This window comes from Lutra lutra, chromosome 1 (assembly GCF_902655055.1).
Source record: "Lutra lutra chromosome 1, mLutLut1.2, whole genome shotgun sequence".
Classification (NCBI taxonomy): domain Eukaryota; kingdom Metazoa; phylum Chordata; class Mammalia; order Carnivora; family Mustelidae; genus Lutra; species Lutra lutra.
Genome location: NC_062278.1, coordinates 154374489 through 154385576, shown reverse-complemented (window position 1 = coordinate 154385576; position 11088 = coordinate 154374489). Strand labels below are relative to the sequence as shown.

The 11088-nt window shown below is 45.2% G+C and overlaps 1 non-coding gene across 1 annotated transcript; it reads left to right on the top strand.

The window, feature by feature from the left end:
- Positions 1 to 4179: 4179 nt before the first annotated feature.
- LOC125089314 (U2 spliceosomal RNA) lies at positions 4180 to 4367 on the top strand. Its single transcript, XR_007123916.1, has one exon. It is a non-coding gene; the product is annotated as a U2 spliceosomal RNA (small nuclear RNA).
- The last annotated feature ends 6721 nt before the right edge of the window (positions 4368 to 11088 follow it).

The following is an 11088-nucleotide window of genomic DNA, read 5'->3' as shown; positions in this document are numbered from 1 at the left end:
GTGTATCTCATCCCTTCCCAGCCTGGCTCTGCCTCTCTGAGGACCTGAAGTAGCAGAAACCCTAACTCTAGGCACTAGTGTTAGGTTTATTTGCCATCTGGGAACACCAGGGCACAGAGAGCTACAGTGAATTGCCTCGAGTTTGGCAGCCAGTATGAGGCCACACTGAGACTTGAACCCACCTGCGTACCCAACATCTGCTCTCAGTTACCCTTTCACACAGGGGATAATAGAGTCTGAAGCAAGTTCAGAGGTGAACCCGCTGTCATGTAGCTACTATGGCCCAGATGCCCCAGAGTATGTATTAATCCAGTGAACATCAGCCCTCAGCAGTCTGGGACCTTGGATTCCCTTGGGTGGGGATGGCATCTACCTGTGCCTTCCTGGAGTCACAGGGGCAGCTCACAGGTGTTAGGGTCAAGTCTATGCTCTTGGATGGCATCCCCCATGTTTCACCTGACACCAGCCGTCCCCTGCCTGGCATCCATGTCTCCTGGAAAGCTGTATGCAGATACCTTGGAGATTCTGAGCAGCTGCGGGCTTGCTGGCTTCCATGTGCATCTGGGGAAACTGTCTTGCTCCTCAAAGGGTCTTTGGCAAGGTCCCAGGAAGGGCTGGGGCCACATGCCTCCTGCTTCTCCTTCTCCTCTTGCATCACTAGGCCCAAATACCTCTTCACAGAAGCAGGTACTCACCAGTCACCCCCAAGAAGACTGTATCCTGCTGACCAGGGAACAGCACATGTCTGGGTTCTGGGAGGGCTTGGACGGCCCATTCTGCCCCAGAAGAGGTTCAGACTTGCATCTGCCTTGGTGTATGAAAGCGCTGCTCTTCTAAGAATCAGTCCTGGAAAGACCTGGAAGACAGGGAAGTAACAGTAGCTAGTATACAAAATGATGACTTGGATATGGGGATAGCAATGCACATAAACAAGGAGAGAGAAGAAGACAGAAGGGAGGGTGCATCTCCAAAGACGTCAAGCCCCCACCCGGAGCAGGTCCTTCAGATGGCAGCAGGCCCAAGGGTTGTTTGCTTGGCTTGTCTGGACTTCGAGGGCTGCTGGGTGGGTTTGCTTGCATGTCAGCCAGACCTTCTGAGCCCGCAGGATCACTGCTCTTTCAGTCATCGCTGACCTTATCAGCTGGCTCGAGGTTGGGTTTTTATGGGGCTGTTTCTTCCTCTTCTGCAGACAGAAAATCCATACTTCCAAGTTATAAAGCCACTGCCACTGCCCTGTACCAACTTGCCTCACTTTCTGGCCCGTGTGTGTGTGTCCATGTGCACACATGAGTATGTGCGTGCACACGTGTGTGTGTTGTATCTGCGGCTCTGTCTCTGCCCCACTCGCTCCTGGCTGCACAGTCCCCAGGACAAGAAGAGTGCTGACATCATGATGGTGACAGCAGGGTGAGGACCACCAGTCAGTGCTGGTGGGTCTTTTAAAGAGCTGACACAGAGAAAAGGTTGCCCCGCAAAGGTGAGCCCTGTGTCCTCTCTCAGGTGGTGGCCTCCGACTGCAGTGGCCCAAGGAAGAGTGGCCATGAGGTCTGGGCTGGGCTGTAGGAAGCTAGAGCAGGAAATCGCGCTTTGCAGGAGGTGAGTGGGCAGTCCTGGGGAAGGGGAGGCCAGCCTCATGGACCCCTGAGATAGTGCATCTGGCAGATGAGGGAGTTGTGAGTGACATCAGGGAGGGGCTGTTTGGCAGACGGTCCAGGGGTATGGGACAGTGGTGAGCAGGCCACTCTCAGGGCTGGCTATGGAGGAGGAGGGAGCAGGACCCAAGGGGCCCTTTTAGCCCCCTGTGTCCAGTGACTCTGTGGTTCCTCCTCCCTCTGTGCTGTGAGACCACACTTAGCACGCCAGCCTCTTCCTCACCAGGCTGAAAAATTTCCCACCTAGCTGGTTTCTAAGTCTGCCACCACAGTACCCACATTACCTAACACCTCTGCCTACCGCCTTCCTCCTCTGACCTTGGACAACCCCCTGAGGCTCTGCCACCTTGGGGTGGGGGCACACACTCTCCATCTTTTCTCTCATTCCCTCTCTCCAGATCCACTCCATTTGGGATGTGTGCCAGGCCCTACGGGGCAGGAAAAGTCAGGGATTTTCACCTAATATTTTTCTGGTTACTTTTCAAACACCTAAATTTCTCAGGCAATGGTAAAGAAGGAAATTTCTGCTTTTCTTTCTGTCTAGAATCTAAGAAGATTCCTTGGGCAGGAGGAGGACGTTGGGAATGTATAGACATTGGTCCCAGAGAGGAAGGCACAGTCCCTGCCTCCTGGCAGAGGCCTGGACATGCTGCAGGGTCTTTAATCATCCGGAGGCCTGGGGGCAAAAGGGATCTGTGCCCTGCTTCCTGGTCAGAGGCCTGGAAAGGAGCAGACCCCTAGACAGGGAATGGATCTAGGCAGACAGGGCCATAACCAGCATAACCCATGCTGGGTTGTGGTGCAGCACAGGGAATTCTGGGCCCACGGGTGGCACAGACAAGTGAGGACAGAAGTTGGATGGGAGGGCCAAGGCAGACCAGAAAGGGAGCCGGTCTACTTGCATGGCTCAGTGGCTGGTGTGTAGAGGGGAAGGTGGCTGTTTGGTGGGCACATGCATGGAGAGAAGGTATGAAGGCAAGGGCAGCTACTGGGTAGGATTGCAAGCAGCTGCAAGCAGCAGAAAATCCAGCTCCCCGTGGCGTGGACAGCTTTATGACTTCCACACTAGGGCAGCCCAAGTGCACACAGCACTGTCATTGTCACCCAGGCCACCGGCACCTCACACCTTCTTTCTTTATCATCCTTTTACTCTGAAAAAGAAGGAGCAAGTTGTGGGTTTTGATTTAGGAAATAAATTTAGTTCACACAAATGATACACCCTTAAAAATGAATTAGGATTATAGAAGTACATTCTTCTTTAGTTATATTTAAATATAGTTCACAAATATGAGCGAGCTAACTATAGCTACTTCTGTAACTTCAAGTTGCCTTCTACTCAGCCAAATGGCAACATTGTAGCAGTGGAAACTTAGTCACTATTTCTCCTCTTCCCCACCCCCCCACCGTCTGCCCAGCTTTATTGAGATATGATTTACATGTAACATTGTATACATTTAGGATGTACATCCTGGGGGTGCTTGGGTGGCTCAGTGGATTAAGTGTCTGCCTTCGGCTCAGGTCATGATCTCAGGGTCTTGGGACTGAGCCCCTCATCAGGTTCCCTGTTCAGCTGGGAGTCTGCTTCTCCCTCTCCTTCTGGCACACCCCCCTTTCTGCTCTCTCTCCCTCCCTTCTCTCTCTCTCAAATAAATAAAAAAGATCTTTATATTGGGGAAAAAAGAATGTGCAACTAGATGATTTGACACACATAGATATTGCAAATTGATTACCACAGTACCCATCACCGTACTTAATTATCTTGCTTTGTGTTTGGTGAGAAATGTTTAAGATCTCCTTTCTTGGCAAAGTCCAAGTATTATTAACTGTGGTCACCATACTGCAATTAGATCCTCAGAACTTACTAGTCTTACAGCTAGAAGTTTGTATTCTTTCATTAATGTCTCTCCATTCCCCCTGCCTCCAGCCCCTGACGATCCCTATTCCACTCTGTTTCTATGAATTTGGCTTTTTTAGCCTTCACATATAAGCAAGATCATACAATATTGGTCTTTGTGTGTCTCATTAATTTTTTAAACATGATGACCTCGAGTTTTGTTCATATCGTCTCAGGTGTCAGGATTTTCTTCTTTTTTATTGTTGAATAATATTCCATTGAATATATATATCACATCTTTTCTTTTTTTTTTTTAAGATTTTATTTATTTATTTGACAGAGAGAAATCACAAGTAGGCAGAGAGGCAGGCAGAGAGAGAGGAGGAAGCAGGCTCCCTGCTGAGCAGAAAGCCGGATGTGGGGCTTGAACCCAGGACCTGGGATCATGACCTGAGCCAAAGGCAGCGGCTTAACCCACTGAGCCACCCAGGCGCCCCAATATCACATCTTTTCTTATCCATTCATCCACCAGTGGACACCTAGTTTGTTTCCATATCTTGGCTGTTGTGAGTAATGAAATGAACGTGAAGGTGCAGATATCTGTTTAAGATAATGATTTTATTTCCTTCAGGTAAATACTCAGAAGTGGGATTGCTGGGTCATATGGTAGTTCTTTTTAAAATTTTTTTGTGGATTGCTTCTTGGCCTTTTGGCTAAGATCAAGTGTAAAATTTTTTTTGTGTGGAACCTCCATACTGTTTTCCATAATGGCTGCATCAGTCTCTTATCTTTTGATACTAGCTGTTCAAACAGGTGTGATTTGGCATCTCATAGTGGTTTCGATTTGCATTTCCTCAATGATGGGTGATGTTGAACAACCTTTCATGTATCTGTTGGTCATCTGTATGTCTTCTTTGGAAAAAAGTCTATTTGGGTCTTTTGTCCATTTTCCACTTGGATTATCACTATTTTTTAAAAAAGATTTTATTCATTTATTTAACAGACAGATCACAAGTAGGCAGAGAGGCAGGCAGAGAGAGAGGAGGAAGCAGGCTCCCCGCTGACCAGAGAGCCCGATGCGGGGCTCGATTCCAGGACCCTGAGATTATGACCTGAGCCGAAGGCAGAGACTTTAACCCGCTGAGCCACCCAGGCGCCACTATTTTTTTTTTTTTTGCTCCATTTATTTTACCCCTGTAAATCTTTACTACTTTATCAACATCTTGCACATTCTAAATAGCAACTGCTGAATGTACCCAGCATATGTCAGTAAGCACAGAAGTCATATTTCCAAGGTTCAACTTGTGCTAACTACAGAGCAGAATAACACCTCTTGCATTTCCCCCTGCATATTCTGGTAAGCAAAACTGTGTTCATGAAAATACATGCAAAACTTCAGGTCCTGCCTGAGACCCATGGTGGTTCCAAACCTGAATATGCAGCTATAGTACTTCGGGATATCACCAAAGGTTCCTTAGGATACCTGTGGACACGAGGTCTCATGCTACATATTCTCACCCCCCCTCTGCTCTTATGGAGGGAAGAGAACTGAGATGCCCATGGGAGGGGTCCTAAACACTGGAATTAAGGCCAGTAGGGCTTGAGGTAAGAGCAGCTCAACTGTGCCATCTGGGGCAGCAGACAGAGGAAAAGAGATGTGAGTCTGTGTTAGTCCCTGCCTTGGGCTAGACACTGGCACAGCTGCTTGCATAATGATCTCCCATTTTCTCCTATGAATATAGGCACCAACACCCCATATGAGTTAAACACAGTCAGAGCAGGGATGCTTAACCTTCAAGTCCAGGCTCATTAGGAAGGGTGAGGGCAGATCTTCAGGGAAAAGACTGTAGCAAGATGGCCCTGGGCTCTTTCTGGTCTCACAGAAGGCTCTGTGGAGCAGAAGTGCTGGACCCAGAGGTGGTACATCTGTAATATTTGGAAAGAAGAGGTAGTCTGTGGGGCAGGCATTCCCTTAGGCTTGCGAGTGGACAAAGGTTATCAGGGTGAGTGGAATAGAACGTCCTGAGAGGCTAAGGTTGATTACCTGGGTCCTTACATCTCCTAGGGTTGCTCTGACATTACATTTAGGGTCTCCACACAGTGCTTTTCTTGTCCTACGTGGCCAGTAAAGGTACCTATTTCAGATATGGTCTCAACTCTACACTATTGCCATTGTACTATCCCTAGACTGAGCATTTTCAAATATCCCTTTTTCTGTAAGTTTCTGCTGCCATTTTACTGGTTTCATGTCTCATCAAGTAAAATACCTGGATGCCTTAAGGTGTGACAAACTGACTGTGATAAACACTCCAAAGAATGGGCATCAGCATCCCATGGCCATTATTCCCCAGACTGTATCTGCCTGTGCTTTGAGTAATGATGAATTAATGCAGTATGATTTCTGCTACCTCTGATTAACTGAGATCATGACCATGATAACCAGGTTGTAGCTAAAGAGTCATTTTCTTGACTTTCAGGTTTGAATAGCATCTGGCTAGCAGCCTCTGGGACAGCTCCTTGCAATATTTCATTAAAATGCTAATGAATGCATAGGACAAACCGAAAATGCCAAGTAATGCCATGGATGAAGACTAAACACAACCTTGACAGAATAGGGGAGGAATCTGCATTGACTATAAGGTGGGGTCAGTTGAAAAGAGAAACTACTGTGTCTTTTGCCTTATGAAACAGAAAAACAGTGAATGACATCAGGTAACAATATTTGTAATATATATGAAAGACAAAAGACAATTCTATTTCCACTATAACAAGCTCTTAAAAATCAATTTTATGGACAGAAAAGCAGGAGAATGAAACTGGACCACTTTCTTATACCACATACAAAAATAAACTCAAAATGGATGAAAGACCTAAATGTGAGACAGGAAGCCATCAAAATCCTAGACACGAACACAGGCAGCAATCTCTTTGACCTTGGCCACAGCAGCTTCTTGCTAAACTTCTCTCCGAAGGCAAGGGAAACAAAAGTAAAAATTAACTATTGAGACTTCATCAGGATAAAAGCCTTCTGCACAGCAAAGGAAAACAATCAACAAAACTAAAAGGCAATCTATGGGATGGGAGAAGATATTTGCAAATGACATATAAGATAAAGGGCTAGTATCCAAGATCTATAAAGAACTTATCAAACTCAACACTCAAAGAACAAATACTCCAACCAAGAAATGGGCAAAAGACATGAACAGACACTTCTGCAAAAAGACATCCAGATGGCCAACGGACACATGAAAAAATGCTCAATATCACTCAGCTTCAGGGAAATACAAATCAAAACCACAATGAGATATCACCTCACACCCGTCAGAATGGCTAAAATGAACAACACAGGAAACAACCGATGTTGGCGAGGATGCAGAGAAAGGGGAACCCTCCTATGCTGTTGGTGGGAATGCAAGTTGGTGCAGCCACTCTGGAAATCAGTATGGAGGTTCCTCAAAAAGTTAAAAATAGAACTACCCTACAACCCAGCAATTGCACTACTAAGTGTTTATCCAAATGATTCAAAAATAGTGATTCAAAGGGGCACATGCATCCCCCAATGTTTATAGCAGCAATCGCCAAAATATGGAAAGAGCCCAGTTGTCATTTGAAAGATGGTGGATAAAGAAGATTTGGTGTATATATACAATGGAATATTACTCAGCAATCAAAAAAATGAAATCTTGTCATATGCAATGAAATGGATGGACTAGAGGGTATTATGCTAAGTGACCTAAGTCAGTCAGGGAAAGACAAACAACCATCTGATTTCCCTCATATGTGAACTTTAAGGAAACAAAACAGATGAATATAGGGAAAGGGAAGGAAAAATAAAATAAGATAAAAACAGAGAGGGAGGTAAACCACAAGATATTCTTAATCATAGGAAACAAACTGTGGGTTGCTGGAGGGGAGGTGGTTGGGAGGATCTGGTAACTTGTTATGGGTGTTAAGGAAGACACATGAAGTAATGAGCACTGGGTGTTATGTACAACTGATGAATCACTGAACTCTACCCCTGAAACTAATAATACATTGTATGTTAACTAAATTGAATTTAAATTAAAAAAAAATTTAAAAATCAGTGTTAAAATGTCAATCATGCCAATAAGCATGTGCAAAAGCCACCAAGAGACAATTCACACAAAAACATAAATTAATTCCCTCAGTAAATGTTTGTTGAGTTCCTACTATGTGTCAGACACCATTTGAGGGACTGTGGATCTGGTCTTTCCATGCTAATGTGGAAGATAAATCAGAAATAGGCAAATAATCTGATATAATGTCAGGTAGAGATAAGGGTAAGAAAACAATAAAGGTGGGGATAGAGATAGGGAGTGAGGATGGTCGGTGGGGGTGGGGTTATGTTTTAGACAGGGAGATTTGTAAAGGCCTATCTGCAGAGGTGACACTGAAGTAGAGGCTGAGTGAAGCTAGGTTGTGAGCCATGCACAGATCTGGTAAAAGATACCACACCACTCCCCAGAAAAGAAGTTCCCAGAGAAAGGGGCAAGTACAAATGGCCCGTGGTAGAGAAGAACTCAGCCTGTTTTAGGAAGAGCTCGGGGCCAGAGTGACTAAACAGAGAGTGGGAGGAAAGTCTTGGGATGCGAGACTAGAAAGGAGGCTAGGGCTGGATCCCAGCAGAGGGTTGGGTTCATCTTAAGGGAGGAGGTAGCTTCTGGGTGACCCTGAGGAGAGAAGTGACATGATCTGAATGGAGCATGAAGAGCCCCCCCAGGGCTGGGGCAGTGAAGGGACTGTAGAGTGAGAGCAGAGAAAGGGGAGCCTGTGGAGTATTCTAAGGGAGAGACAGAGACAAACCAGATAGCAGGGCAGTGCTGGATGTACTGAGAAGCCATCTGATACATGATTGATTTGGAAAAAAAGTGCTGGCTGGAATCTGGTGGTGTTGGAAATGGAAGAGGGCAAGAGGGGCATCCAGGAGAACTCTAAGGTTATTGACCAGAACAACTAGAAGAATGAACTTGTCATTTATGGAAACAGTGAAGACTGTAAGGTTCTGTGATGAGGGCCAGAAGTTGCTTATTGTCTATCCAAGGGAAGTGGGTAAGGAATTGACTATAATGTCTGGACTTTAGAGAAATTCGGGATGGAGAAAATTGTTTGGATGTTGTCAGTGCAGAGAGATGGTGTTTACAGATTTGCAGCTGGCTGAGCCCTCCAGGGGAGTGAGTGTAGATAGAAGAGGTCTGAGGATGTACCTCAAAGCCCTTGATGCTTAGAGGTCAGGGAGGCAGAAAGGGACCAGAGAAGGCTGGGAGGGTGGCCAATGATGGGGTCAGAGAAGCAGGAGGGAGAGTAGTATCTCCAGGGCCAAACGGAAAGGATGCTTGAGGAAGGAGAGAGAGAGAAACTTTGTCAAATTCTGCTGTTGTGTGGGTGAGGTGGGCCTGATCGTGGACCCTCTGACCTAGCCACATGGAAAGCATCTGTGACTTTGCTAAAGGTGTCTGGGGAAGTGTTGAGGAGCCAGAGCAATAGAGAATGGGGGCCAAGGAACTAGAGATGCCTTTTGGATGTCTCCAGATGGAGAAAGGAGAGCAAGTATCACTGGTGGGGATATGGAGTCCAGAGGAGGTTCTAAAAATGAGAGGCACTCTGGTCTGCTCATGTGCTAACTGGGAATTCTCCAGCAGAGAGGGGAGGAATGCAGGAATACAATTCTTGGGGAGGTAAGATGGGGTGAATCTAGTGCATAACTGGAGGGTTTGGCTTTAGATAAGAGCGAAGAAAATCCTCCCACTGAACCTGGAGAGAAGGAAGAGCAAGTGGGAACAGCTGCAGGTAGGTAGATGTGATTTGGGGAGCCTGTAGAATTCTTTTCCAGTTCCTTCTATTTCTCAATGAAACAAGATGCTTTGAAATGGGCACTTATCCCTTATCAATAAAAGTGTAAATTAGCCATTTGGTATTGGGCTTCCCAGCTTGGCAGCTAGGCATCCTCTTGTCCCCAAACGTGGCTACCTGGATACACCAGGGCTACCAAGTTGGCACAAATGGGAGTTCCCTGGCTCATTGGAGCATCATACCTGTCAGCAGAAGCCCAAGATATAGGGTGTCCATAAGCCATTGTGGTTTGGATTTGTAATAAATTCACTTCCATGTGAGGTATAAATAATTTGTGAAATACATCCTGAAGAGAATTTACTAGAGATTTAGATAAAGTTCCCTGTGCTTTGTTTTTTCCTTTCTTTCATTTTGTAGGTAACAAGCTCCCCATGACACTGAGATTGCTCTATCCAAGTGTATCCAAAATGATGGTGGATGCAACCAACTGTGTTAAATGAACATGATTCACTCTCTCATTCATTTATTCATTCATTCACTCTGGAATAAATTTTCTCTTCTGTTGCCTTTTGCAGATTGTTTATGTTTTGTCCAGAAGTGAATTTGTTTACACACTCAAATTGCACAAGCACTCTCTCTGGGTGCCCTGTTCATCCCTACTTCTCCCTCCAAGACACTCCCCTCCCTCACTCCCAGGGCAAATGTTGCCACTTCCTTTACTTCCTTGATTTTATTGGAGGTTTTTTTCCCCTAAATTTTTACTGTGGTAAAATATACACTAAATTTACTATCTTAACCATCTTTAAGCATATAGTTCATTCATATTAAATACATTCAATGTTGTGCAACCATCCATTTCCAGAACTCTTTCATCCTGTAAAACTGAAATTCTAATCCTGTGATACGATAATCCCCATACCCTCTTCCCCCAGACTTTTTATGACTCAGATGGCCTCTCCTGTGTCCCCTTAACCCAAGCACTAAGCAGTGTCTTAAAACAACTACTTCTGTGATGATATTATTCACTTTAAAAAACCCCATCTCTTGGGGCGCCTGGGTGGCTCAGTCATTAAGCATCTGCCTTTGACTTGGGTCATGATCCCAGGGTCCTGGGATCAAGCCCCGAGTCAGGCTCCCTGCTCAGCAGGAGTCCTGCTTCTCCCTCTCCCACTCCCCCTGCTTGTGTTCCCTCTCTCTTGCTGTGTCTCTCTCTGTCAAATAAATAAATAAAAACATTTTTAAAATCCCGTCTCTTTTTTCTTTTCTCTCTCTGAGATAGCAATCTTACCATCTCCTCAGAGGAATGGAAGTCTTTTCTTTTCTCTCTCTCTCTCTCTTGAAGTCAGTATAAAATAACTGAAGACTATAATGTCCAGATCCCAGAGCTTGGGAAGGTGGGGTGGTATGTGGGTGCTAGAGTCAGGGAGCGGGTTTCTTAGAGCATTAGTTGGTCAGTGTCATCGTTCTGAAAAAAAAAGTTTGCAGTAGCTAGCAAAAGCAACAGAGATGCTTCAGTCCACTGATCCAGTCATTCCTCTTAGACAATCAAAGATATGCACAAAGCTTTATGTTCATCACAGTGTTGTGCATAATAGCAAAAACCAGGTGTTGCCCCTGTGTCCATTGGTCAGGGCTAGATAAAGTCTGTATGCAATCATTAAAAACCATATTTGAGTTTTATACATGGGGAAATGTTTATGCTATAATGTTAAATGAAAAATACAAGATAAATTATATTATGATCTCAAATCTTAAATTTGTATCTGCAGAGAATAACATGGTAGAGAACCA